The following is a 27,966-nucleotide window of genomic DNA, read 5'->3' on the forward strand; positions in this document are numbered from 1 at the left end:
GTGCACGAGTCGCCGATAGGGCTAGAGGAGCAGATGAGATCTTTGTTTGGACCCGTCACTAAAGAGAGCCTTCAAGAATTTGCATCCCGTCACGTACAAGAAAGCGCTGCCTTCCCATCCGGCTAAATAAACACGAAGTGGTCAAACGCAGAGAGTGCCTATAATAACCAAAAGCCCAATCAAGGCAATCTCTTTCTCATGCCTCTATCTGAAAAGTTGGATAAAATCTTATATGAAAAAAAAAGTCTTTTAAAGAAATCCCTTATTCCGAGGTCACCGTAGCCACCAGATCCAGTCTGTATCCGCTTCAGTCACCCGGATCCAGTCCGTATCCAGAGAAGATGGTGGATCAACACCTAGAAAGGACCTCTATGGCCCAGAAACACAGCGGAGACCGTGACAACTAGATGAGCCGCAGATACAAATCCCTTGTAAAGACCACCTGGACAAGACCACAGGAAACAGATGATTCTTCTGCACAGTCTGACATTCCTGCAGCCTGGAGCTGATCTACTGGTTTCGTCTGACAAGGGGAGAACTGTCTCCCCGACTGAGCCTGGTTTCTCACCGGGTTTTTTCTCCATCCTTTCACCGATCGAGTTTTGGTTTCTTGCCTCTGTCGCTTCTGGCAGGCGGAGCTGGGGACACTTCATGTACAGCGATATCGTTGACTTGATTGCAAATTATTGCACAGATACTATTTAAACTGAACTTAGCTGAATGATGTCATCAAAGAGTTCAATAACGAAATGCCTTTAACTGTCATTTTGCTTTTTGACGCACTGTGTTCCTAATTAATGTTGTTCAGTTGCATTGACGCAATACTTTTTGTTTAAAGCGCAATTTAAAAAAAAAAAAAAAAAAAAAGAGTCCAAACAATGACCCCTGCTACGGGTAGTGTTCCAATTGTTATGCGACTTCAGCAAATGATGGGTCCATCAGAAATTTTACGGTGCTAGGGCTGGGTCTGCGTCAGAAGAAGCCATGCATTGTTTAGTTATGTCAGTGCAGTGCCGTCAGTTGGGGGAGAAACGGCAGCATGCACGGCTCCTCGTTAGTATAGTGGACAGTATCTCCGCCTGTCACGCGGAAGACCGGGGTTCGATTCCCCGACGGGGAGAGCTGGTTCTTTTCGTCTTCCGAATGATCCATCCAAAATGTTTGGTTGGAGTCGCAGGTCACAGAAGGAGTTCTGCTTCGACGTCAGCCCGAGCCAAAGGACATGCGTTGGCCGGGAATCGAACCCGGGTCAACTGCTTGGAAGGCAGCTATGCTCACCACTATACCACCAACGCAGGCGGAAGTCAGTAGCTTTATTGACGCACTGTGTTCCTAATAAATGTTGTTCAGTTGCATTGACACAATACTTTTTGTTTAAAGCGCAATTAAAAAAAAAAAAAAAAAAAAAAAGAGTCCAAACAATGACCCCTGCTACCGGTAGTGTTGCAAGTGTTATGCGACTTCAGCTAATGATGGGTCCATCCGAAATTATTCCATCCAAAAGTTTTGGGTGGAGGCACAGGTCACAGAGGGAGTTCTGCTTCGACGTCAGCCCGAGCCAAAGGATATGCGTTGGCCGGGAATCGAATCCGGGTCAACTGCTTGGAAGGCAGCTATGCTCACCACTATACCACCAACGCAGTCAGCAGTCAGCAACTTGCGCCGTCACTAAGAAGGCTCGAAGTGCACGAGTCGCCGATAGGGCTAGAGGAGCAGATGAGATCTTTGTTTGGACCCGTCACTAAAGAGAGCCTTCAAGAATTTGCATCCCGTCACGTACAAGAAAGCGCTGCCTTCCCATCCGGCTAAATAAACACGAAGTGGTCAAACGCAGAGAGTGCCTATAATAACCAAAAGCCCAATCAAGGCAATCTCTTTCTCATGCCTCTATCTGAAAAGTTGGATAAAATCTTATATGAAAAAAAAAGTCTTTTAAAGAAATCCCTTATTCCGAGGTCACCGTAGCCACCAGATCCAGTCTGTATCCGCTTCAGTCACCCGGATCCAGTCCGTATCCAGAGAAGATGGTGGATCAACACCTAGAAAGGACCTCTATGGCCCAGAAACACAGCGGAGACCGTGACAACTAGATGAGCCGCAGATACAAATCCCTTGTAAAGACCACCTGGACAAGACCACAGGAAACAGATGATTCTTCTGCACAGTCTGACATTCCTGCAGCCTGGAGCTGATCTACTGGTTTCGTCTGACAAGGGGAGAACTTTCTCCCCGACTGAGCCTGGTTTCTCACCGGGTTTTTTCTCCATCCTTTCACCGATCGAGTTTTGGTTTCTTGCCTCTGTCGCTTCTGGCAGGCGGAGCTGGGGACACTTCAAGTACAGCGATATCGTTGACTTGATTGCAAATTATTGCACAGATACTATTTAAACTGAACTTAGCTGAATGATGTCATCAAAGAGTTCAATAACGAAATGCCTTTAACTGTCATTTTGCTTTTTGACGCACTGTGTTCCTAATTAATGTTGTTCAGTTGCATTGACGCAATACTTTTTGTTTAAAGCGCAATTTAAAAAAAAAAAAAAAAAAAAAAAGAGTCCAAACAATGACCCCTGCTACGGGTAGTGTTCCAAGTGTTATGCGACTTCAGCTAATGATGGGTCCATCAGAAATTTTACGGTGCTAGGGCTGGGACTGCGTCAGAAGAAGCCATGCATTGTTTAGTTATGTCAGTGCAGTGCCGTCAGTTGGGGGAGAAACGGCAGCATGCACGGCTCCTCGTTAGTATAGTGGACAGTATCTCCGCCTGTCACGCGGAAGACCGGGGTTCGATTCCCCGACGGGGAGAGCTGGTTCTTTTCGTCTTCCGAATGATCCATCCAAAATGTTTGGTTGGAGTCGCAGGTCACAGAAGGAGTTCTGCTTCGACGTCAGCCCGAGCCAAAGGACATGCGTTGGCCGGGAATCGAACCCGGGTCAACTGCTTGGAAGGCAGCTATGCTCACCACTATACCACCAACGCAGGCGGAAGTCAGTAGCTTTATTGACGCACTGTGTTCCTAATAAATGTTGTTCAGTTGCATTGACACAATACTTTTTGTTTAAAGCGCAATTAAAAAAAAAAAAAAAAAAAAAAAGAGTCCAAACAATGACCCCTGCTACCGGTAGTGTTGCAAGTGTTATGCGACTTCAGCTAATGATGGGTCCATCCGAAATTATTCCATCCAAAAGTTTTGGGTGGAGGCACAGGTCACAGAGGGAGTTCTGCTTCGACGTCAGCCCGAGCCAAAGGATATGCGTTGGCCGGGAATCGAATCCGGGTCAACTGCTTGGAAGGCAGCTATGCTCACCACTATACCACCAACGCAGTCAGCAGTCAGCAACTTGCGCCGTCACTAAGAAGGCTCGAAGTGCACGAGTCGCCGATAGGGCTAGAGGAGCAGATGAGATCTTTGTTTGGACCCGTCACTAAAGAGAGCCTTCAAGAATTTGCATCCCGTCACGTACAAGAAAGCGCTGCCTTCCCATCCGGCTAAATAAACACGAAGTGGTCAAACGCAGAGAGTGCCTATAATAACCAAAAGCCCAATCAAGGCAATCTCTTTCTCATGCCTCTATCTGAAAAGTTGGATAAAATCTTATATGAAAAAAAAAGTCTTTTAAAGAAATCCCTTATTCCGAGGTCACCGTAGCCACCAGATCCAGTCTGTATCCGCTTCAGTCACCCGGATCCAGTCCGTATCCAGAGAAGATGGTGGATCAACACCTAGAAAGGACCTCTATGGCCCAGAAACACAGCGGAGACCGTGACAACTAGATGAGCCGCAGATACAAATCCCTTGTAAAGACCACCTGGACAAGACCACAGGAAACAGATGATTCTTCTGCACAGTCTGACATTCCTGCAGCCTGGAGCTGATCTACTGGTTTCGTCTGACAAGGGGAGAACTTTCTCCCCGACTGAGCCTGGTTTCTCACCGGGTTTTTTCTCCATCCTTTCACCGATCGAGTTTTGGTTTCTTGCCTCTGTCGCTTCTGGCAGGCGGAGCTGGGGACACTTCAAGTACAGCGATATCGTTGACTTGATTGCAAATTATTGCACAGATACTATTTAAACTGAACTTAGCTGAATGATGTCATCAAAGAGTTCAATAACGAAATGCCTTTAACTGTCATTTTGCTTTTTGACGCACTGTGTTCCTAATTAATGTTGTTCAGTTGCATTGACGCAATACTTTTTGTTTAAAGCGCAATTTAAAAAAAAAAAAAAAAAAAAAAAGAGTCCAAACAATGACCCCTGCTACGGGTAGTGTTCCAAGTGTTATGCGACTTCAGCTAATGATGGGTCCATCAGAAATTTTACGGTGCTAGGGCTGGGACTGCGTCAGAAGAAGCCATGCATTGTTTAGTTATGTCAGTGCAGTGCCGTCAGTTGGGGGAGAAACGGCAGCATGCACGGCTCCTCGTTAGTATAGTGGACAGTATCTCCGCCTGTCACGCGGAAGACCGGGGTTCGATTCCCCGACGGGGAGAGCTGGTTCTTTTCGTCTTCCGAATGATCCATCCAAAATGTTTGGTTGGAGTCGCAGGTCACAGAAGGAGTTCTGCTTCGACGTCAGCCCGAGCCAAAGGACATGCGTTGGCCGGGAATCGAACCCGGGTCAACTGCTTGGAAGGCAGCTATGCTCACCACTATACCACCAACGCAGGCGGAAGTCAGTAGCTTTATTGACGCACTGTGTTCCTAATAAATGTTGTTCAGTTGCATTGACACAATACTTTTTGTTTAAAGCGCAATTAAAAAAAAAAAAAAAAAAAAAGAGTCCAAACAATGACCCCTGCTACCGGTAGTGTTGCAAGTGTTATGCGACTTCAGCTAATGATGGGTCCATCCGAAATTATTCCATCCAAAAGTTTTGGGTGGAGGCACAGGTCACAGAGGGAGTTCTGCTTCGACGTCAGCCCGAGCCAAAGGATATGCGTTGGCCGGGAATCGAATCCGGGTCAACTGCTTGGAAGGCAGCTATGCTCACCACTATACCACCAACGCAGTCAGCAGTCAGCAACTTGCGCCGTCACTAAGAAGGCTCGAAGTGCACGAGTCGCCGATAGGGCTAGAGGAGCAGATGAGATCTTTGTTTGGACCCGTCACTAAAGAGAGCCTTCAAGAATTTGCATCCCGTCACGTACAAGAAAGCGCTGCCTTCCCATCCGGCTAAATAAACACGAAGTGGTCAAACGCAGAGAGTGCCTATTCAGACGATGACCAGTGGCAAGCCCTCTCGCAGCATGCTGCCGGACGGTCAAACTGATTCTGCTCTTGACATTTCGATGTAGCTCTGCTGTGAGCAGAGCACCCAAAAATACAGGTCACTCGCAAAAGTTCCCCTCCACGGAAATCTTTAGTAAAAGGCGAAAGATTTATGCGACAATGAAGAGAAACTCGAGCTGTGTCTCCAAACCCTCGGGCCTGTGCGCTGCCTCTGTTAAACTACTACGCTCGCCAAGGGTCATCAAGGGTGACAATGCCTGCCCACATGTGTTTAGTCAGCACCCCCCCCCCCCCCCCCACTCCAAAAGGGAGGAGTAAAACTCAAAAAAGTCCTCTCGGTCCACCAATAACCAAAAGCCCAATCAAGGCAATCTCTTTCTCATGCCTCTATCTGAAAAGTTGGATAAAATCTTATATGAAAAAAAAAGTCTTTTAAAGAAATCCCTTATTCCGAGGTCACCGTAGCCACCAGATCCAGTCTGTATCCGCTTCAGTCACCCGGATCCAGTCCGTATCCAGAGAAGATGGTGGATCAACACCTAGAAAGGACCTCTATGGCCCAGAAACACAGCGGAGACCGTGACAACTAGATGAGCCACAGATACAAATCCCTTGTAAAGACCACCTGGACAAGACCACAGGAAACAGATGATTCTTCTGCACAGTCTGACATTCCTGCAGCCTGGAGCTGATCTACTGGTTTCGTCTGACAAGGGGAGAACTGTCTCCCCGACTGAGCCTGGTTTCTCACCGGGTTTTTTCTCCATCCTTTCACCGATCGAGTTTTGGTTTCTTCCCTCTGTCGCTTCTGGCAGGCGGAGCTGGGGACACTTCATGTACAGCGATATCGTTGACTTGATTGCAAATTATTGCACAGATACTATTTAAACTGAACTTAGCTGAATGATGTCATCAAAGAGTTCAATAACGAAATGCCTTTAACTGTCATTTTGCTTTTTGACGCACTGTGTTCCTAATTAATGTTGTTCAGTTGCATTGACGCAATACTTTTTGTTTAAAGCGCAATTAAAAAAAAAAAAGAGTCCAAACAATGACCCCTGCTACGGGTAGTGTTCCAAGTGTTATGCGACTTCAGCTAATGATGGGTCCATCAGAAATTTTACGGTGCTAGGGCTGGGTCTGCGTCAGAAGAAGCCATGCATTGTTTAGTTATGTCAGTGCAGTGCCGTCAGTTGGGGGAGAAACGGCAGCATGCACGGCTCCTCGTTAGTATAGTGGACAGTATCTCCGCCTGTCACGCGGAAGACCGGGGTTCGATTCCCCGACGGGGAGAGCTGGTTCTTTTCGTCTTCCGAATGATCCATCCAAAATGTTTGGTTGGAGTCGCAGGTCACAGAAGGAGTTCTGCTTCGACGTCAGCCCGAGCCAAAGGACATGCGTTGGCCGGGAATCGAACCCGGGTCAACTGCTTGGAAGGCAGCTATGCTCACCACTATACCACCAACGCAGGCGGAAGTCAGTAGCTTTATTGACGCACTGTGTTCCTAATAAATGTTGTTCAGTTGCATTGACACAATACTTTTTGTTTAAAGCGCAATTAAAAAAAAAAAAAAAAAAAAAAGAGTCCAAACAATGACCCCTGCTACGGGTAGTGTTGCAAGTGTTATGCGACTTCAGCTAATGATGGGTCCATCCGAAATTATTCCATCCAAAATTTTGGGTGGAGGCACAGGTCACAGAGGGAGTTCTGCTTCGACGTCAGCCCGAGCCAAAGGACATGCGCACTGCTCTCTCCAACTGCTTGGAAGGCAGCTATGCTCACCACTATACCACCAACGCAGTCAGCAGTCAGCAACTTGCGCCGTCACTAAGAAGGCTCGAAGTGCACGAGTCGCCGATAGGGCTAGAGGAGCAGATGAGATCTTTGTTTGGACCCGTCACTAAAGAGAGCCTTCAAGAATTTGCATCCCGTCACGTACAAGAAAGCGCTGCCTTCCCATCCGGCTAAATAAACACGAAGTGGTCAAACGCAGAGAGTGCCTATAATAACCAAAAGCCCAATCAAGGCAATCTCTTTCTCATGCCTCTATCTGAAAAGTTGGATAAAATCTTATATGAAAAAAAAAGTCTTTTAAAGAAATCCCTTATTCCGAGGTCACCGTAGCCACCAGATCCAGTCTGTATCCGCTTCAGTCACCCGGATCCAGTCCGTATCCAGAGAAGATGGTGGATCAACACCTAGAAAGGACCTCTATGGCCCAGAAACACAGCGGAGACCGTGACAACTAGATGAGCCGCAGATACAAATCCCTTGTAAAGACCACCTGGACAAGACCACAGGAAACAGATGATTCTTCTGCACAGTCTGACATTCCTGCAGCCTGGAGCTGATCTACTGGTTTCGTCTGACAAGGGGAGAACTGTCTCCCCGACTGAGCCTGGTTTCTCACCGGGTTTTTTCTCCATCCTTTCACCGATCGAGTTTTGGTTTCTTGCCTCTGTCGCTTCTGGCAGGCGGAGCTGGGGACACTTCATGTACAGCGATATCGTTGACTTGATTGCAAATTATTGCACAGATACTATTTAAACTGAACTTAGCTGAATGATGTCATCAAAGAGTTCAATAACGAAATGCCTTTAACTGTCATTTTGCTTTTTGACGCACTGTGTTCCTAATTAATGTTGTTCAGTTGCATTGACGCAATACTTTCTGTTTAAAGCGCAATTTAAAAAAAAAAAAAAAAAAAAAAGAGTCCAAACAATGACCCCTGCTACGGGTAGTGTTCCAAGTGTTATGCGACTTCAGCAAATGATGGGTCCATCAGAAATTTTACGGTGCTAGGGCTGGGTCTGCGTCAGAAGAAGCCATGCATTGTTTAGTTATGTCAGTGCAGTGCCGTCAGTTGGGGGAGAAACGGCAGCATGCACGGCTCCTCGTTAGTATAGTGGACAGTATCTCCGCCTGTCACGCGGAAGACCGGGGTTCGATTCCCCGACGGGGAGAGCTGGTTCTTTTCGTCTTCCGAATGATCCATCCAAAATGTTTGGTTGGAGTCGCAGGTCACAGAAGGAGTTCTGCTTCGACGTCAGCCCGAGCCAAAGGACATGCGTTGGCCGGGAATCGAACCCGGGTCAACTGCTTGGAAGGCAGCTATGCTCACCACTATACCACCAACGCAGGCGGAAGTCAGTAGCTTTATTGACGCACTGTGTTCCTAATAAATGTTGTTCAGTTGCATTGACACAATACTTTTTGTTTAAAGCGCAATTAAAAAAAAAAAAAAAAAAAAAAAAGAGTCCAAACAATGACCCCTGCTACCGGTAGTGTTGCAAGTGTTATGTGACTTCAGCTAATGATGGGTCCATCCGAAATTATTCCATCCAAAAGTTTTGGGTGGAGGCACAGGTCACAGAGGGAGTTCTGCTTCGACGTCAGCCCGAGCCAAAGGATATGCGTTGGCCGGGAATCGAATCCGGGTCAACTGCTTGGAAGGCAGCTATGCTCACCACTATACCACCAACGCAGTCAGCAGTCAGCAACTTGCGCCGTCACTAAGAAGGCTCGAAGTGCACGAGTCGCCGATAGGGCTAGAGGAGCAGATGAGATCTTTGTTTGGACCCGTCACTAAAGAGAGCCTTCAAGAATTTGCATCCCGTCACGTACAAGAAAGCGCTGCCTTCCCATCCGGCTAAATAAACACGAAGTGGTCAAACGCAGAGAGTGCCTATAATAACCAAAAGCCCAATCAAGGCAATCTCTTTCTCATGCCTCTATCTGAAAAGTTGGATAAAATCTTATATGAAAAAAAAAGTCTTTTAAAGAAATCCCTTATTCCGAGGTCACCGTAGCCACCAGATCCAGTCTGTATCCGCTTCAGTCACCCGGATCCAGTCCGTATCCAGAGAAGATGGTGGATCAACACCTAGAAAGGACCTCTATGGCCCAGAAACACAGCGGAGACCGTGACAACTAGATGAGCCGCAGATACAAATCCCTTGTAAAGACCACCTGGACAAGACCACAGGAAACAGATGATTCTTCTGCACAGTCTGACATTCCTGCAGCCTGGAGCTGATCTACTGGTTTCGTCTGACAAGGGGAGAACTGTCTCCCCGACTGAGCCTGGTTTCTCACCGGGTTTTTTCTCCATCCTTTCACCGATCGAGTTTTGGTTTCTTCCCTCTGTCGCTTCTGGCAGGCGGAGCTGGGGACACTTCATGTACAGCGATATCGTTGACTTGATTGCAAATTATTGCACAGATACTATTTAAACTGAACTTAGCTGAATGATGTCATCAAAGAGTTCAATAACGAAATGCCTTTAACTGTCATTTTGCTTTTTGACGCACTGTGTTCCTAATTAATGTTGTTCAGTTGCATTGACGCAATACTTTTTGTTTAAAGCGCAATTTAAAAAAAAAAAAGAGTCCAAACAATGACCCCTGCTACGGGTAGTGTTCCAAGTGTTATGCGACTTCAGCTAATGATGGGTCCATCAGAAATTTTACGGTGCTAGGGCTGGGTCTGCGTCAGAAGAAGCCATGCATTGTTTAGTTATGTCAGTGCAGTGCCGTCAGTTGGGGGAGAAACGGCAGCATGCACGGCTCCTCGTTAGTATAGTGGACAGTATCTCCGCCTGTCACGCGGAAGACCGGGGTTCGATTCCCCGACGGGGAGAGCTGGTTCTTTTCGTCTTCCGAATGATCCATCCAAAATGTTTGGTTGGAGTCGCAGGTCACAGAAGGAGTTCTGCTTCGACGTCAGCCCGAGCCAAAGGACATGCGTTGGCCGGGAATCGAACCCGGGTCAACTGCTTGGAAGGCAGCTATGCTCACCACTATACCACCAACGCAGGCGGAAGTCAGTAGCTTTATTGACGCACTGTGTTCCTAATAAATGTTGTTCAGTTGCATTGACACAATACTTTTTGTTTAAAGCGCAATTAAAAAAAAAAAAAAAAAAAAAAAGAGTCCAAACAATGACCCCTGCTACGGGTAGTGTTGCAAGTGTTATGCGACTTCAGCTAATGATGGGTCCATCCGAAATTATTCCATCCAAAATTTTGGGTGGAGGCACAGGTCACAGAGGGAGTTCTGCTTCGACGTCAGCCCGAGCCAAAGGACATGCGCACTGCTCTCTCCAACTGCTTGGAAGGCAGCTATGCTCACCACTATACCACCAACGCAGTCAGCAGTCAGCAACTTGCGCCGTCACTAAGAAGGCTCGAAGTGCACGAGTCGCCGATAGGGCTAGAGGAGCAGATGAGATCTTTGTTTGGACCCGTCACTAAAGAGAGCCTTCAAGAATTTGCATCCCGTCACGTACAAGAAAGCGCTGCCTTCCCATCCGGCTAAATAAACACGAAGTGGTCAAACGCAGAGAGTGCCTATAATAACCAAAAGCCCAATCAAGGCAATCTCTTTCTCATGCCTCTATCTGAAAAGTTGGATAAAATCTTATATGAAAAAAAAAGTCTTTTAAAGAAATCCCTTATTCCGAGGTCACCGTAGCCACCAGATCCAGTCTGTATCCGCTTCAGTCACCCGGATCCAGTCCGTATCCAGAGAAGATGGTGGATCAACACCTAGAAAGGACCTCTATGGCCCAGAAACACAGCGGAGACCGTGACAACTAGATGAGCCGCAGATACAAATCCCTTGTAAAGACCACCTGGACAAGACCACAGGAAACAGATGATTCTTCTGCACAGTCTGACATTCCTGCAGCCTGGAGCTGATCTACTGGTTTCGTCTGACAAGGGGAGAACTGTCTCCCCGACTGAGCCTGGTTTCTCACCGGGTTTTTTCTCCATCCTTTCACCGATCGAGTTTTGGTTTCTTGCCTCTGTCGCTTCTGGCAGGCGGAGCTGGGGACACTTCATGTACAGCGATATCGTTGACTTGATTGCAAATTATTGCACAGATACTATTTAAACTGAACTTAGCTGAATGATGTCATCAAAGAGTTCAATAACGAAATGCCTTTAACTGTCATTTTGCTTTTTGACGCACTGTGTTCCTAATTAATGTTGTTCAGTTGCATTGACGCAATACTTTCTGTTTAAAGCGCAATTTAAAAAAAAAAAAAAAAAAAAAAGAGTCCAAACAATGACCCCTGCTACGGGTAGTGTTCCAAGTGTTATGCGACTTCAGCAAATGATGGGTCCATCAGAAATTTTACGGTGCTAGGGCTGGGTCTGCGTCAGAAGAAGCCATGCATTGTTTAGTTATGTCAGTGCAGTGCCGTCAGTTGGGGGAGAAACGGCAGCATGCACGGCTCCTCGTTAGTATAGTGGACAGTATCTCCGCCTGTCACGCGGAAGACCGGGGTTCGATTCCCCGACGGGGAGAGCTGGTTCTTTTCGTCTTCCGAATGATCCATCCAAAATGTTTGGTTGGAGTCGCAGGTCACAGAAGGAGTTCTGCTTCGACGTCAGCCCGAGCCAAAGGACATGCGTTGGCCGGGAATCGAACCCGGGTCAACTGCTTGGAAGGCAGCTATGCTCACCACTATACCACCAACGCAGGCGGAAGTCAGTAGCTTTATTGACGCACTGTGTTCCTAATAAATGTTGTTCAGTTGCATTGACACAATACTTTTTGTTTAAAGCGCAATTAAAAAAAAAAAAAAAAAAAAAAAAGAGTCCAAACAATGACCCCTGCTACCGGTAGTGTTGCAAGTGTTATGCGACTTCAGCTAATGATGGGTCCATCCGAAATTATTCCATCCAAAAGTTTTGGGTGGAGGCACAGGTCACAGAGGGAGTTCTGCTTCGACGTCAGCCCGAGCCAAAGGATATGCGTTGGCCGGGAATCGAATCCGGGTCAACTGCTTGGAAGGCAGCTATGCTCACCACTATACCACCAACGCAGTCAGCAGTCAGCAACTTGCGCCGTCACTAAGAAGGCTCGAAGTGCACGAGTCGCCGATAGGGCTAGAGGAGCAGATGAGATCTTTGTTTGGACCCGTCACTAAAGAGAGCCTTCAAGAATTTGCATCCCGTCACGTACAAGAAAGCGCTGCCTTCCCATCCGGCTAAATAAACACGAAGTGGTCAAACGCAGAGAGTGCCTATAATAACCAAAAGCCCAATCAAGGCAATCTCTTTCTCATGCCTCTATCTGAAAAGTTGGATAAAATCTTATATGAAAAAAAAAGTCTTTTAAAGAAATCCCTTATTCCGAGGTCACCGTAGCCACCAGATCCAGTCTGTATCCGCTTCAGTCACCCGGATCCAGTCCGTATCCAGAGAAGATGGTGGATCAACACCTAGAAAGGACCTCTATGGCCCAGAAACACAGCGGAGACCGTGACAACTAGATGAGCCGCAGATACAAATCCCTTGTAAAGACCACCTGGACAAGACCACAGGAAACAGATGATTCTTCTGCACAGTCTGACATTCCTGCAGCCTGGAGCTGATCTACTGGTTTCGTCTGACAAGGGGAGAACTGTCTCCCCGACTGAGCCTGGTTTCTCACCGGGTTTTTTCTCCATCCTTTCACCGATCGAGTTTTGGTTTCTTCCCTCTGTCGCTTCTGGCAGGCGGAGCTGGGGACACTTCATGTACAGCGATATCGTTGACTTGATTGCAAATTATTGCACAGATACTATTTAAACTGAACTTAGCTGAATGATGTCATCAAAGAGTTCAATAACGAAATGCCTTTAACTGTCATTTTGCTTTTTGACGCACTGTGTTCCTAATTAATGTTGTTCAGTTGCATTGACGCAATACTTTTTGTTTAAAGCGCAATTTAAAAAAAAAAAGAGTCCAAACAATGACCCCTGCTACGGGTAGTGTTCCAAGTGTTATGCGACTTCAGCTAATGATGGGTCCATCAGAAATTTTACGGTGCTAGGGCTGGGTCTGCGTCAGAAGAAGCCATGCATTGTTTAGTTATGTCAGTGCAGTGCCGTCAGTTGGGGGAGAAACGGCAGCATGCACGGCTCCTCGTTAGTATAGTGGACAGTATCTCCGCCTGTCACGCGGAAGACCGGGGTTCGATTCCCCGACGGGGAGAGCTGGTTCTTTTCGTCTTCCGAATGATCCATCCAAAATGTTTGGTTGGAGTCGCAGGTCACAGAAGGAGTTCTGCTTCGACGTCAGCCCGAGCCAAAGGACATGCGTTGGCCGGGAATCGAACCCGGGTCAACTGCTTGGAAGGCAGCTATGCTCACCACTATACCACCAACGCAGGCGGAAGTCAGTAGCTTTATTGACGCACTGTGTTCCTAATAAATGTTGTTCAGTTGCATTGACACAATACTTTTTGTTTAAAGCGCAATTAAAAAAAAAAAAAAAAAAAAAAGAGTCCAAACAATGACCCCTGCTACGGGTAGTGTTGCAAGTGTTATGCGACTTCAGCTAATGATGGGTCCATCCGAAATTATTCCATCCAAAATTTTGGGTGGAGGCACAGGTCACAGAGGGAGTTCTGCTTCGACGTCAGCCCGAGCCAAAGGACATGCGCACTGCTCTCTCCAACTGCTTGGAAGGCAGCTATGCTCACCACTATACCACCAACGCAGTCAGCAGTCAGCAACTTGCGCCGTCACTAAGAAGGCTCGAAGTGCACGAGTCGCCGATAGGGCTAGAGGAGCAGATGAGATCTTTGTTTGGACCCGTCACTAAAGAGAGCCTTCAAGAATTTGCATCCCGTCACGTACAAGAAAGCGCTGCCTTCCCATCCGGCTAAATAAACACGAAGTGGTCAAACGCAGAGAGTGCCTATAATAACCAAAAGCCCAATCAAGGCAATCTCTTTCTCATGCCTCTATCTGAAAAGTTGGATAAAATCTTATATGAAAAAAAAAGTCTTTTAAAGAAATCCCTTATTCCGAGGTCACCGTAGCCACCAGATCCAGTCTGTATCCGCTTCAGTCACCCGGATCCAGTCCGTATCCAGAGAAGATGGTGGATCAACACCTAGAAAGGACCTCTATGGCCCAGAAACACAGCGGAGACCGTGACAACTAGATGAGCCGCAGATACAAATCCCTTGTAAAGACCACCTGGACAAGACCACAGGAAACAGATGATTCTTCTGCACAGTCTGACATTCCTGCAGCCTGGAGCTGATCTACTGGTTTCGTCTGACAAGGGGAGAACTGTCTCCCCGACTGAGCCTGGTTTCTCACCGGGTTTTTTCTCCATCCTTTCACCGATCGAGTTTTGGTTTCTTGCCTCTGTCGCTTCTGGCAGGCGGAGCTGGGGACACTTCATGTACAGCGATATCGTTGACTTGATTGCAAATTATTGCACAGATACTATTTAAACTGAACTTAGCTGAATGATGTCATCAAAGAGTTCAATAACGAAATGCCTTTAACTGTCATTTTGCTTTTTGACGCACTGTGTTCCTAATTAATGTTGTTCAGTTGCATTGACGCAATACTTTTTGTTTAAAGCGCAATTTAAAAAAAAAAAAAAAAAAAAAGAGTCCAAACAATGACCCCTGCTACGGGTAGTGTTCCAATTGTTATGCGACTTCAGCAAATGATGGGTCCATCAGAAATTTTACGGTGCTAGGGCTGGGTCTGCGTCAGAAGAATCCATGCATTGTTTAGTTATGTCAGTGCAGTGCCGTCAGTTGGGGGAGAAACGGCAGCATGCACGGCTCCTCGTTAGTATAGTGGACAGTATCTCCGCCTGTCACGCGGAAGACCGGGGTTCGATTCCCCGACGGGGAGAGCTGGTTCTTTTCGTCTTCCGAATGATCCATCCAAAATGTTTGGTTGGAGTCGCAGGTCACAGAAGGAGTTCTGCTTCGACGTCAGCCCGAGCCAAAGGACATGCGTTGGCCGGGAATCGAACCCGGGTCAACTGCTTGGAAGGCAGCTATGCTCACCACTATACCACCAACGCAGGCGGAAGTCAGTAGCTTTATTGACGCACTGTGTTCCTAATAAATGTTGTTCAGTTGCATTGACACAATACTTTTTGTTTAAAGCGCAATTAAAAAAAAAAAAAAAAAAAAAAAGAGTCCAAACAATGACCCCTGCTACCGGTAGTGTTGCAAGTGTTATGCGACTTCAGCTAATGATGGGTCCATCCGAAATTATTCCATCCAAAAGTTTTGGGTGGAGGCACAGGTCACAGAGGGAGTTCTGCTTCGACGTCAGCCCGAGCCAAAGGACATGCGCACTGCTCTCTCCAACTGCTTGGAAGGCAGCTATGCTCACCACTATACCACCAACGCAGTCAGCAGTCAGCAACTTGCGCCGTCACTAAGAAGGCTCGAAGTGCACGAGTCGCCGATAGGGCTAGAGGAGCAGATGAGATCTTTGTTTGGACCCGTCACTAAAGAGAGCCTTCAAGAATTTGCATCCCGTCACGTACAAGAAAGCGCTGCCTTCCCATCCGGCTAAATAAACACGAAGTGGTCAAACGCAGAGAGTGCCTATAATAACCAAAAGCCCAATCAAGGCAATCTCTTTCTCATGCCTCTATCTGAAAAGTTGGATAAAATCTTATATGAAAAAAAAAGTCTTTTAAAGAAATCCCTTATTCCGAGGTCACCGTAGCCACCAGATCCAGTCTGTATCCGCTTCAGTCACCCGGATCCAGTCCGTATCCAGAGAAGATGGTGGATCAACACCTAGAAAGGACCTCTATGGCCCAGAAACACAGCGGAGACCGTGACAACTAGATGAGCCGCAGATACAAATCCCTTGTAAAGACCACCTGGACAAGACCACAGGAAACAGATGATTCTTCTGCACAGTCTGACATTCCTGCAGCCTGGAGCTGATCTACTGGTTTCGTCTGACAAGGGGAGAACTGTCTCCCCGACTGAGCCTGGTTTCTCACCGGGTTTTTTCTCCATCCTTTCACCGATCGAGTTTTGGTTTCTTGCCTCTGTCGCTTCTGGCAGGCGGAGCTGGGGACACTTCATGTACAGCGATATCGTTGACTTGATTGCAAATTATTGCACAGATACTATTTAAACTGAACTTAGCTGAATGATGTCATCAAAGAGTTCAATAACGAAATGCCTTTAACTGTCATTTTGCTTTTTGACGCACTGTGTTCCTAATTAATGTTGTTCAGTTGCATTGACGCAATACTTTCTGTTTAAAGCGCAATTTAAAAAAAAAAAAAAAAAAAAAAGAGTCCAAACAATGACCCCTGCTACGGGTAGTGTTCCAAGTGTTATGCGACTTCAGCAAATGATGGGTCCATCAGAAATTTTACGGTGCTAGGGCTGGGTCTGCGTCAGAAGAAGCCATGCATTGTTTAGTTATGTCAGTGCAGTGCCGTCAGTTGGGGGAGAAACGGCAGCATGCACGGCTCCTCGTTAGTATAGTGGACAGTATCTCCGCCTGTCACGCGGAAGACCGGGGTTCGATTCCCCGACGGGGAGAGCTGGTTCTTTTCGTCTTCCGAATGATCCATCCAAAATGTTTGGTTGGAGTCGCAGGTCACAGAAGGAGTTCTGCTTCGACGTCAGCCCGAGCCAAAGGACATGCGTTGGCCGGGAATCGAACCCGGGTCAACTGCTTGGAAGGCAGCTATGCTCACCACTATACCACCAACGCAGGCGGAAGTCAGTAGCTTTATTGACGCACTGTGTTCCTAATAAATGTTGTTCAGTTGCATTGACACAATACTTTTTGTTTAAAGCGCAATTAAAAAAAAAAAAAAAAAAAAAAAAGAGTCCAAACAATGACCCCTGCTACCGGTAGTGTTGCAAGTGTTATGCGACTTCAGCTAATGATGGGTCCATCCGAAATTATTCCATCCAAAAGTTTTGGGTGGAGGCACAGGTCACAGAGGGAGTTCTGCTTCGACGTCAGCCCGAGCCAAAGGATATGCGTTGGCCGGGAATCGAATCCGGGTCAACTGCTTGGAAGGCAGCTATGCTCACCACTATACCACCAACGCAGTCAGCAGTCAGCAACTTGCGCCGTCACTAAGAAGGCTCGAAGTGCACGAGTCGCCGATAGGGCTAGAGGAGCAGATGAGATCTTTGTTTGGACCCGTCACTAAAGAGAGCCTTCAAGAATTTGCATCCCGTCACGTACAAGAAAGCGCTGCCTTCCCATCCGGCTAAATAAACACGAAGTGGTCAAACGCAGAGAGTGCCTATAATAACCAAAAGCCCAATCAAGGCAATCTCTTTCTCATGCCTCTATCTGAAAAGTTGGATAAAATCTTATATGAAAAAAAAAGTCTTTTAAAGAAATCCCTTATTCCGAGGTCACCGTAGCCACCAGATCCAGTCTGTATCCGCTTCAGTCACCCGGATCCAGTCCGTATCCAGAGAAGATGGTGGATCAACACCTAGAAAGGACCTCTATGGCCCAGAAACACAGCGGAGACCGTGACAACTAGATGAGCCGCAGATACAAATCCCTTGTAAAGACCACCTGGACAAGACCACAGGAAACAGATGATTCTTCTGCACAGTCTGACATTCCTGCAGCCTGGAGCTGATCTACTGGTTTCGTCTGACAAGGGGAGAACTGTCTCCCCGACTGAGCCTGGTTTCTCACCGGGTTTTTTCTCCATCCTTTCACCGATCGAGTTTTGGTTTCTTGCCTCTGTCGCTTCTGGCAGGCGGAGCTGGGGACACTTCATGTACAGCGATATCGTTGACTTGATTGCAAATTATTGCACAGATACTATTTAAACTGAACTTAGCTGAATGATGTCATCAAAGAGTTCAATAACGAAATGCCTTTAACTGTCATTTTGCTTTTTGACGCACTGTGTTCCTAATTAATGTTGTTCAGTTGCATTGACGCAATACTTTCTGTTTAAAGCGCAATTTAAAAAAAAAAAAAAAAAAAAAAGAGTCCAAACAATGACCCCTGCTACGGGTAGTGTTCCAAGTGTTATGCGACTTCAGCAAATGATGGGTCCATCAGAAATTTTACGGTGCTAGGGCTGGGTCTGCGTCAGAAGAAGCCATGCATTGTTTAGTTATGTCAGTGCAGTGCCGTCAGTTGGGGGAGAAACGGCAGCATGCACGGCTCCTCGTTAGTATAGTGGACAGTATCTCCGCCTGTCACGCGGAAGACCGGGGTTCGATTCCCCGACGGGGAGAGCTGGTTCTTTTCGTCTTCCGAATGATCCATCCAAAATGTTTGGTTGGAGTCGCAGGTCACAGAAGGAGTTCTGCTTCGACGTCAGCCCGAGCCAAAGGACATGCGTTGGCCGGGAATCGAACCCGGGTCAACTGCTTGGAAGGCAGCTATGCTCACCACTATACCACCAACGCAGGCGGAAGTCAGTAGCTTTATTGACGCACTGTGTTCCTAATAAATGTTGTTCAGTTGCATTGACACAATACTTTTTGTTTAAAGCGCAATTAAAAAAAAAAAAAAAAAAAAAAAAGAGTCCAAACAATGACCCCTGCTACCGGTAGTGTTGCAAGTGTTATGCGACTTCAGCTAATGATGGGTCCATCCGAAATTATTCCATCCAAAAGTTTTGGGTGGAGGCACAGGTCACAGAGGGAGTTCTGCTTCGACGTCAGCCCGAGCCAAAGGACATGCGCACTGCTCTCTCCAACTGCTTGGAAGGCAGCTATGCTCACCACTATACCACCAACGCAGTCAGCAGTCAGCAACTTGCGCCGTCACTAAGAAGGCTCGAAGTGCACGAGTCGCCGATAGGGCTAGAGGAGCAGATGAGATCTTTGTTTGGACCCGTCACTAAAGAGAGCCTTCAAGAATTTGCATCCCGTCACGTACAAGAAAGCGCTGCCTTCCCATCCGGCTAAATAAACACGAAGTGGTCAAACGCAGAGAGTGCCTATAATAACCAAAAGCCCAATCAAGGCAATCTCTTTCTCATGCCTCTATCTGAAAAGTTGGATAAAATCTTATATGAAAAAAAAAGTCTTTTAAAGAAATCCCTTATTCCGAGGTCACCGTAGCCACCAGATCCAGTCTGTATCCGCTTCAGTCACCCGGATCCAGTCCGTATCCAGAGAAGATGGTGGATCAACACCTAGAAAGGACCTCTATGGCCCAGAAACACAGCGGAGACCGTGACAACTAGATGAGCCGCAGATACAAATCCCTTGTAAAGACCACCTGGACAAGACCACAGGAAACAGATGATTCTTCTGCACAGTCTGACATTCCTGCAGCCTGGAGCTGATCTACTGGTTTCGTCTGACAAGGGGAGAACTGTCTCCCCGACTGAGCCTGGTTTCTCACCGGGTTTTTTCTCCATCCTTTCACCGATCGAGTTTTGGTTTCTTGCCTCTGTCGCTTCTGGCAGGCGGAGCTGGGGACACTTCATGTACAGCGATATCGTTGACTTGATTGCAAATTATTGCACAGATACTATTTAAACTGAACTTAGCTGAATGATGTCATCAAAGAGTTCAATAACGAAATGCCTTTAACTGTCATTTTGCTTTTTGACGCACTGTGTTCCTAATTAATGTTGTTCAGTTGCATTGACGCAATACTTTCTGTTTAAAGCGCAATTTAAAAAAAAAAAAAAAAAAAAAAGAGTCCAAACAATGACCCCTGCTACGGGTAGTGTTCCAAGTGTTATGCGACTTCAGCAAATGATGGGTCCATCAGAAATTTTACGGTGCTAGGGCTGGGTCTGCGTCAGAAGAAGCCATGCATTGTTTAGTTATGTCAGTGCAGTGCCGTCAGTTGGGGGAGAAACGGCAGCATGCACGGCTCCTCGTTAGTATAGTGGACAGTATCTCCGCCTGTCACGCGGAAGACCGGGGTTCGATTCCCCGACGGGGAGAGCTGGTTCTTTTCGTCTTCCGAATGATCCATCCAAAATGTTTGGTTGGAGTCGCAGGTCACAGAAGGAGTTCTGCTTCGACGTCAGCCCGAGCCAAAGGACATGCGTTGGCCGGGAATCGAATCCGGGTCAACTGCTTGGAAGGCAGCTATGCTCACCACTATACCACCAACGCAGTCAGCAGTCAGCAACTTGCGCCGTCACTAAGAAGGCTCGAAGTGCACGAGTCGCCGATAGGGCTAGAGGAGCAGATGAGATCTTTGTTTGGACCCGTCACTAAAGAGAGCCTTCAAGAATTTGCATCCCGTCACGTACAAGAAAGCGCTGCCTTCCCATCCGGCTAAATAAACACGAAGTGGTCAAACGCAGAGAGTGCCTATAATAACCAAAAGCCCAATCAAGGCAATCTCTTTCTCATGCCTCTATCTGAAAAGTTGGATAAAATCTTATATGAAAAAAAAAGTCTTTTAAAGAAATCCCTTATTCCGAGGTCACCGTAGCCACCAGATCCAGTCTGTATCCGCTTCAGTCACCCGGATCCAGTCCGTATCCAGAGAAGATGGTGGATCAACACCTAGAAAGGACCTCTATGGCCCAGAAACACAGCGGAGACCGTGACAACTAGATGAGCCGCAGATACAAATCCCTTGTAAAGACCACCTGGACAAGACCACAGGAAACAGATGATTCTTCTGCACAGTCTGACATTCCTGCAGCCTGGAGCTGATCTACTGGTTTCGTCTGACAAGGGGAGAACTGTCTCCCCGACTGAGCCTGGTTTCTCACCGGGTTTTTTCTCCATCCTTTCACCGATCGAGTTTTGGTTTCTTGCCTCTGTCGCTTCTGGCAGGCGGAGCTGGGGACACTTCATGTACAGCGATATCGTTGACTTGATTGCAAATTATTGCACAGATACTATTTAAACTGAACTTAGCTGAATGATGTCATCAAAGAGTTCAATAACGAAATGCCTTTAACTGTCATTTTGCTTTTTGACGCACTGTGTTCCTAATTAATGTTGTTCAGTTGCATTGACGCAATACTTTTTGTTTAAAGCGCAATTAAAAAAAAAAAAAAAAAAAAAAAGAGTCCAAACAATGACCCCTGCTACGGGTAGTGTTCCAAGTGTTATGCGACTTCAGCTAATGATGGGTCCATCAGAAATTTTACGGTGCTAGGGCTGGGTCTGCATCAGAAGAAGCCATGCATTGTTTAGTTATGTCAGTGCAGTGCAGTCAGTTGGGGGAGAAACGGCAGCATGCACGGCTCCTCGTTAGTATAGTGGACAGTATCTCCGCCTGTCACGCGGAAGACCGGGGTTCGATTCCCCGACGGGGAGAGCTGGTTCTTTTCGTCTTCCGATTGATCCATCCAAAATGTTTGGTTGGAGTCGCAGGTCACATAAGGAGTTCTGCTTCGACATCAGCCCGAGCCAAAGGACATGCGTTGGCCGGGAATCGAACCCGGGTCAACTGCTTGGAAGGCAGCTATGCTCACCACTATACCACCAACGCAGGCGGAAGTCAGTAGCTTTATTGACGCACTGTGTTCCTAATAAATGTTGTTCAGTTGCATTGACACAATACTTTTTGTTTAAAGCGCAATTAAAAAAAAAAAAAAAAAAAAAGAGTCCAAACAATGACCCCTGCTACCGGTAGTGTTGCAAGTGTTATGCGACTTCAGCTAATGATGGGTCCATCCGAAATTATTCCATCCAAAAGTTTTGGGTGGAGGCACAGGTCACAGAGGGAGTTCTGCTTCGACGTCAGCCCGAGCCAAAGGATATGCGTTGGCCGGGAATCGAATCCGGGTCAACTGCTTGGAAGGCAGCTATGCTCACCACTATACCACCAACGCAGTCAGCAGTCAGCAACTTGCGCCGTCACTAAGAAGGCTCGAAGTGCACGAGTCGCCGATAGGGCTAGAGGAGCAGATGAGATCTTTGTTTGGACCCGTCACTAAAGAGAGCCTTCAAGAATTTGCATCCCGTCACGTACAAGAAAGCGCTGCCTTCCCATCCGGCTAAATAAACACGAAGTGGTCAAACGCAGAGAGTGCCTATTCAGACGATGACCAGTGGCAAGCCCTCTCGCAGCATGCTGCCGGACGGTCAAACTGATTCTGCTCTTGACATTTCGATGTAGCTCTGCTGTGAGCAGAGCACCCAAAAATACAGGTCACTCGCAAAAGTTCCCCTCCACGGAAATCTTTAGTAAAAGGCGAAAGATTTATGCGACAATGAAGAGAAACTCGAGCTGTGTCTCCAAACCCTCGGGCCTGTGCGCTGCCTCTGTTAAACTACTACGCTCGCCAAGGGTCATCAAGGGTGACAATGCCTGCCCACATGTGTTTAGTCAGCACCCCCCCCCCCCCCCACTCCAAAAGGGAGGAGTAAAACTCAAAAAAGTCCTCTCGGTCCACCAATAACCAAAAGCCCAATCAAGGCAATCTCTTTCTCATGCCTCTATCTGAAAAGTTGTATAAAATCTTATATGAAAAAAAAAGTCTTTTAAAGAAATCCCTTATTCCGAGGTCACCGTAGCCACCAGATCCAGTCTGTATCCGCTTCAGTCACCCGGATCCAGTCCGTATCCAGAGAAGATGGTGGATCAACACCTAGAAAGGACCTCTATGGCCCAGAAACACAGCGGAGACCGTGACAACTAGATGAGCCGCAGATACAAATCCCTTGTAAAGACCACCTGGACAAGACCACAGGAAACAGATGATTCTTCTGCACAGTCTGACATTCCTGCAGCCTGGAGCTGATCTACTGGTTTCGTCTGACAAGGGGAGAACTGTCTCCCCGACTGAGCCTGGTTTCTCACCGGGTTTTTTCTCCATCCTTTCACCGATCGAGTTTTGGTTTCTTCCCTCTGTCGCTTCTGGCAGGCGGAGCTGGGGACACTTCATGTACAGCGACATCGTTGACTTGATTGCAAATTATTGCACAGATACTATTTAAACTGAACTTAGCTGAATGATGTCATCAAAGAGTTCAATAACGAAATGCCTTTAACTGTCATTTTGCTTTTTGACGCACTGTGTTCCTAATTAATGTTGTTCAGTTGCATTGACGCAATACTTTTTGTTTAAAGCGCAATTTAAAAAAAAAAAGAGTCCAAACAATGACCCCTGCTACGGGTAGTGTTCCAAGTGTTATGCGACTTCAGCTAATGATGGGTCCATCAGAAATTTTACGGTGCTAGGGCTGGGTCTGCGTCAGAAGAAGCCATGCATTGTTTAGTTATGTCAGTGCAGTGCCGTCAGTTGGGGGAGAAACGGCAGCATGCACGGCTCCTCGTTAGTATAGTGGACAGTATCTCCGCCTGTCACGCGGAAGACCGGGGTTCGATTCCCCGACGGGGAGAGCTGGTTCTTTTCGTCTTCCGAATGATCCATCCAAAATGTTTGGTTGGAGTCGCAGGTCACAGAAGGAGTTCTGCTTCGACGTCAGCCCGAGCCAAAGGACATGCGTTGGCCGGGAATCGAACCCGGGTCAACTGCTTGGAAGGCAGCTATGCTCACCACTATACCACCAACGCAGGCGGAAGTCAGTAGCTTTATTGACGCACTGTGTTCCTAATAAATGTTGTTCAGTTGCATTGACACAATACTTTTTGTTTAAAGCGCAATTAAAAAAAAAAAAAAAAAAAAGAGTCCAAACAATGACCCCTGCTACGGGTAGTGTTGCAAGTGTTATGCGACTTCAGCTAATGATGGGTCCATCCGAAATTATTCCATCCAAAATTTTGGGTGGAGGCACAGGTCACAGAGGGAGTTCTGCTTCGACGTCAGCCCGAGCCAAAGGACATGCGCACTGCTCTCTCCAACTGCTTGGAAGGCAGCTATGCTCACCACTATACCACCAACGCAGTCAGCAGTCAGCAACTTGCGCCGTCACTAAGAAGGCTCGAAGTGCACGAGTCGCCGATAGGGCTAGAGGAGCAGATGAGATCTTTGTTTGGACCCGTCACTAAAGAGAGCCTTCAAGAATTTGCATCCCGTCACGTACAAGAAAGCGCTGCCTTCCCATCCGGCTAAATAAACACGAAGTGGTCAAACGCAGAGAGTGCCTATAATAACCAAAAGCCCAATCAAGGCAATCTCTTTCTCATGCCTCTATCTGAAAAGTTGGATAAAATCTTATATGAAAAAAAAAGTCTTTTAAAGAAATCCCTTATTCCGAGGTCACCGTAGCCACCAGATCCAGTCTGTATCCGCTTCAGTCACCCGGATCCAGTCCGTATCCAGAGAAGATGGTGGATCAACACCTAGAAAGGACCTCTATGGCCCAGAAACACAGCGGAGACCGTGACAACTAGATGAGCCGCAGATACAAATCCCTTGTAAAGACCACCTGGACAAGACCACAGGAAACAGATGATTCTTCTGCACAGTCTGACATTCCTGCAGCCTGGAGCTGATCTACTGGTTTCGTCTGACAAGGGGAGAACTGTCTCCCCGACTGAGCCTGGTTTCTCACCGGGTTTTTTCTCCATCCTTTCACCGATCGAGTTTTGGTTTCTTGCCTCTGTCGCTTCTGGCAGGCGGAGCTGGGGACACTTCATGTACAGCGATATCGTTGACTTGATTGCAAATTATTGCACAGATACTATTTAAACTGAACTTAGCTGAATGATGTCATCAAAGAGTTCAATAACGAAATGCCTTTAACTGTCATTTTGCTTTTTGACGCACTGTGTTCCTAATTAATGTTGTTCAGTTGCATTGACGCAATACTTTCTGTTTAAAGCGCAATTTAAAAAAAAAAAAAAAAAAAAAGAGTCCAAACAATGACCCCTGCTACGGGTAGTGTTCCAAGTGTTATGCGACTTCAGCAAATGATGGGTCCATCAGAAATTTTACGGTGCTAGGGCTGGGTCTGCGTCAGAAGAAGCCATGCATTGTTTAGTTATGTCAGTGCAGTGCCGTCAGTTGGGGGAGAAACGGCAGCATGCACGGCTCCTCGTTAGTATAGTGGACAGTATCTCCGCCTGTCACGCGGAAGACCGGGGTTCGATTCCCCGACGGGGAGAGCTGGTTCTTTTCGTCTTCCGAATGATCCATCCAAAATGTTTGGTTGGAGTCGCAGGTCACAGAAGGAGTTCTGCTTCGACGTCAGCCCGAGCCAAAGGACATGCGTTGGCCGGGAATCGAACCCGGGTCAACTGCTTGGAAGGCAGCTATGCTCACCACTATACCACCAACGCAGGCGGAAGTCAGTAGCTTTATTGACGCACTGTGTTCCTAATAAATGTTGTTCAGTTGCATTGACACAATACTTTTTGTTTAAAGCGCAATTAAAAAAAAAAAAAAAAAAAAAAAAGAGTCCAAACAATGACCCCTGCTACCGGTAGTGTTGCAAGTGTTATGCGACTTCAGCTAATGATGGGTCCATCCGAAATTATTCCATCCAAAAGTTTTGGGTGGAGGCACAGGTCACAGAGGGAGTTCTGCTTCGACGTCAGCCCGAGCCAAAGGATATGCGTTGGCCGGGAATCGAATCCGGGTCAACTGCTTGGAAGGCAGCTATGCTCACCACTATACCACCAACGCAGTCAGCAGTCAGCAACTTGCGCCGTCACTAAGAAGGCTCGAAGTGCACGAGTCGCCGATAGGGCTAGAGGAGCAGATGAGATCTTTGTTTGGACCCGTCACTAAAGAGAGCCTTCAAGAATTTGCATCCCGTCACGTACAAGAAAGCGCTGCCTTCCCATCCGGCTAAATAAACACGAAGTGGTCAAACGCAGAGAGTGCCTATTCAGACGATGACCAGTGGCAAGCCCTCTCGCAGCATGCTGCCTGACGGTCAAACTGATTCTGCTCTTGACATTTCGATGTAGCTCTGCTGTGAGCAGAGCACCCAAAAATACAGGTCACTCGCAAAAGTTCCCCTCCACGGAAATCTTTAGTAAAAGGCGAAAGATTTATGCGACAATGAAGAGAAACTCGAGCTGTGTCTCCAAACCCTCGGGCCTGTGCGCTGCCTCTGTTAAACTACTACGCTCGCCAAGGGTCATCAAGGGTGACAATGCCTGCCCACATGTGTTTAGTCAGCACCCCCCCCCCCCCCCCCACTCCAAAAGGGAGGAGTAAAACTCAAAAAAGTCCTCTCGGTCCACCAATAACCAAAAGCCCAATCAAGGCAATCTCTTTCTCATGCCTCTATCTGAAAAGTTGGATAAAATCTTATATGAAAAAAAAAGTCTTTTAAAGAAATCCCTTATTCCGAGGTCACCGTAGCCACCAGATCCAGTCTGTATCCGCTTCAGTCACCCGGATCCAGTCCGTATCCAGAGAAGATGGTGGATCAACACCTAGAAAGGACCTCTATGGCCCAGAAACACAGCGGAGACCGTGACAACTAGATGAGCCGCAGATACAAATCCCTTGTAAAGACCACCTGGACAAGACCACAGGAAACAGATGATTCTTCTGCACAGTCTGACATTCCTGCAGCCTGGAGCTGATCTACTGGTTTCGTCTGACAAGGGGAGAACTGTCTCCCCGACTGAGCCTGGTTTCTCACCGGGTTTTTTCTCCATCCTTTCACCGATCGAGTTTTGGTTTCTTGCCTCTGTCGCTTCTGGCAGGCGGAGCTGGGGACACTTCAAGTACAGCGATATCGTTGACTTGATTGCAAATTATTGCACAGATACTATTTAAACTGAACTTAGCTGAATGATGTCATCAAAGAGTTCAATAACGAAATGCCTTTAACTGTCATTTTGCTTTTTGACGCACTGTGTTCCTAATTAATGTTGTTCAGTTGCATTGACGCAATACTTTTTGTTTAAAGCGCAATTTAAAAAAAAAAAAAAAAAAAAAAGAGTCCAAACAATGACCCCTGCTACGGGTAGTGTTCCAAGTGTTATGCGACTTCAGCTAATGATGGGTCCATCAGAAATTTTACGGTGCTAGGGCTGGGTCTGCGTCAGAAGAAGCCATGCATTGTTTAGTTATGTCAGTGCAGTGCCGTGAGTTGGGGGAGAAACGGCAGCATGCACGGCTCCTCGTTAGTATAGTGGACAGTATCTCCGCCTGTCACGCGGAAGACCGGGGTTCGATTCCCCGACGGGGAGAGCTGGTTCTTTTCGTCTTCCGAATGATCCATCCAAAATGTTTGGTTGGAGTCGCAGGTCACAGAAGGAGTTCTGCTTCGACGTCAGCCCGAGCCAAAGGACATGCGTTGGCCGGGAATCGAACCCGGGTCAACTGCTTGGAAGGCAGCTATGCTCACCACTATACCACCAACGCAGGCGGAAGTCAGTAGCTTTATTGACGCACTGTGTTCCTAATAAATGTTGTTCAGTTGCATTGACACAATACTTTTTGTTTAAAGCGCAATTAAAAAAAAAAAAAAAAAAAAAAAAGAGTCCAAACAATGACCCCTGCTACCGGTAGTGTTGCAAGTGTTATGCGACTTCAGCTAATGATGGGTCCATCCGAAATTATTCCATCCAAAAGTTTTGGGTGGAGGCACAGGTCACAGAGGGAGTTCTGCTTCGACGTCAGCCCGAGCCAAAGGATATGCGTTGGCCGGGAATCGAATCCGGGTCAACTGCTTGGAAGGCAGCTATGCTCACCACTATACCACCAACGCAGTCAGCAGTCAGCAACTTGCGCCGTCACTAAGAAGGCTCGAAGTGCACGAGTCGCCGATAGGGCTAGAGGAGCAGATGAGATCTTTGTTTGGACCCGTCACTAAAGAGAGCCTTCAAGAATTTGCATCCCGTCACGTACAAGAAAGCGCTGCCTTCCCATCCGGCTAAATAAACACGAAGTGGTCAAACGCAGAGAGTGCCTATTCAGACGATGACCAGTGGCAAGCCCTCTCGCAGCATGCTGCCTGACGGTCAAACTGATTCTGCTCTTGACATTTCGATGTAGCTCTGCTGTGAGCAGAGCACCCAAAAATACAGGTCACTCGCAAAAGTTCCCCTCCACGGAAATCTTTAGTAAAAGGCGAAAGATTTATGCGACAATGAAGAGAAACTCGAGCTGTGTCTCCAAACCCTCGGGCCTGTGCGCTGCCTCTGTTAAACT

At 47.2% G+C, this 27,966-nt stretch overlaps 19 non-coding genes across 19 annotated transcripts; all 19 read right to left on the reverse strand.

Annotated features, from left to right (window-relative positions):
• Positions 1-1,223: 1,223 nt before the first annotated feature.
• On the reverse strand, positions 1,224-1,295 carry trnag-ucc (transfer RNA glycine (anticodon UCC)). Its single transcript has one exon. It is a non-coding gene; the product is annotated as a tRNA-Gly (tRNA).
• A 1,613-nt stretch (positions 1,296-2,908) lies between these two features.
• trnag-ucc (transfer RNA glycine (anticodon UCC)) lies at positions 2,909-2,980 on the reverse strand. The gene has a single exon. It is a non-coding gene; the product is annotated as a tRNA-Gly (tRNA).
• A 1,613-nt stretch (positions 2,981-4,593) lies between these two features.
• On the reverse strand, positions 4,594-4,665 carry trnag-ucc (transfer RNA glycine (anticodon UCC)). The gene has a single exon. It is a non-coding gene; the product is annotated as a tRNA-Gly (tRNA).
• Positions 4,666-5,293: 628 nt separating this feature from the next.
• On the reverse strand, positions 5,294-5,408 carry LOC127980507 (U5 spliceosomal RNA). The gene has a single exon (XR_008159529.1). It is a non-coding gene; the product is annotated as a U5 spliceosomal RNA (small nuclear RNA).
• A 1,218-nt stretch (positions 5,409-6,626) lies between these two features.
• trnag-ucc (transfer RNA glycine (anticodon UCC)) lies at positions 6,627-6,698 on the reverse strand. Its single transcript has one exon. It is a non-coding gene; the product is annotated as a tRNA-Gly (tRNA).
• Positions 6,699-8,297: 1,599 nt separating this feature from the next.
• trnag-ucc (transfer RNA glycine (anticodon UCC)) lies at positions 8,298-8,369 on the reverse strand. Its single transcript has one exon. It is a non-coding gene; the product is annotated as a tRNA-Gly (tRNA).
• A 1,603-nt stretch (positions 8,370-9,972) lies between these two features.
• trnag-ucc (transfer RNA glycine (anticodon UCC)) lies at positions 9,973-10,044 on the reverse strand. Its single transcript has one exon. It is a non-coding gene; the product is annotated as a tRNA-Gly (tRNA).
• A 1,600-nt stretch (positions 10,045-11,644) lies between these two features.
• Positions 11,645-11,716, reverse strand: trnag-ucc (transfer RNA glycine (anticodon UCC)). The gene has a single exon. It is a non-coding gene; the product is annotated as a tRNA-Gly (tRNA).
• A 1,602-nt stretch (positions 11,717-13,318) lies between these two features.
• trnag-ucc (transfer RNA glycine (anticodon UCC)) lies at positions 13,319-13,390 on the reverse strand. The gene has a single exon. It is a non-coding gene; the product is annotated as a tRNA-Gly (tRNA).
• A 1,598-nt stretch (positions 13,391-14,988) lies between these two features.
• On the reverse strand, positions 14,989-15,060 carry trnag-ucc (transfer RNA glycine (anticodon UCC)). Its single transcript has one exon. It is a non-coding gene; the product is annotated as a tRNA-Gly (tRNA).
• A 1,601-nt stretch (positions 15,061-16,661) lies between these two features.
• Positions 16,662-16,733, reverse strand: trnag-ucc (transfer RNA glycine (anticodon UCC)). The gene has a single exon. It is a non-coding gene; the product is annotated as a tRNA-Gly (tRNA).
• A 1,613-nt stretch (positions 16,734-18,346) lies between these two features.
• trnag-ucc (transfer RNA glycine (anticodon UCC)) lies at positions 18,347-18,418 on the reverse strand. The gene has a single exon. It is a non-coding gene; the product is annotated as a tRNA-Gly (tRNA).
• Positions 18,419-21,359: 2,941 nt separating this feature from the next.
• Positions 21,360-21,431, reverse strand: trnag-ucc (transfer RNA glycine (anticodon UCC)). Its single transcript has one exon. It is a non-coding gene; the product is annotated as a tRNA-Gly (tRNA).
• A 628-nt stretch (positions 21,432-22,059) lies between these two features.
• On the reverse strand, positions 22,060-22,174 carry LOC127980508 (U5 spliceosomal RNA). Its single transcript, XR_008159530.1, has one exon. It is a non-coding gene; the product is annotated as a U5 spliceosomal RNA (small nuclear RNA).
• A 1,216-nt stretch (positions 22,175-23,390) lies between these two features.
• Positions 23,391-23,462, reverse strand: trnag-ucc (transfer RNA glycine (anticodon UCC)). The gene has a single exon. It is a non-coding gene; the product is annotated as a tRNA-Gly (tRNA).
• Positions 23,463-25,058: 1,596 nt separating this feature from the next.
• On the reverse strand, positions 25,059-25,130 carry trnag-ucc (transfer RNA glycine (anticodon UCC)). Its single transcript has one exon. It is a non-coding gene; the product is annotated as a tRNA-Gly (tRNA).
• Positions 25,131-25,761: 631 nt separating this feature from the next.
• Positions 25,762-25,876, reverse strand: LOC127980509 (U5 spliceosomal RNA). The gene has a single exon (XR_008159531.1). It is a non-coding gene; the product is annotated as a U5 spliceosomal RNA (small nuclear RNA).
• Positions 25,877-27,105: 1,229 nt separating this feature from the next.
• trnag-ucc (transfer RNA glycine (anticodon UCC)) lies at positions 27,106-27,177 on the reverse strand. The gene has a single exon. It is a non-coding gene; the product is annotated as a tRNA-Gly (tRNA).
• A 631-nt stretch (positions 27,178-27,808) lies between these two features.
• Positions 27,809-27,923, reverse strand: LOC127980510 (U5 spliceosomal RNA). The gene has a single exon (XR_008159532.1). It is a non-coding gene; the product is annotated as a U5 spliceosomal RNA (small nuclear RNA).
• Between the last annotated feature and the right edge of the window lie 43 nt (positions 27,924-27,966).

This window comes from Carassius gibelio, chromosome B19, assembly GCF_023724105.1.
Source record: "Carassius gibelio isolate Cgi1373 ecotype wild population from Czech Republic chromosome B19, carGib1.2-hapl.c, whole genome shotgun sequence".
NCBI classification, from domain to species: domain Eukaryota; kingdom Metazoa; phylum Chordata; class Actinopteri; order Cypriniformes; family Cyprinidae; genus Carassius; species Carassius gibelio.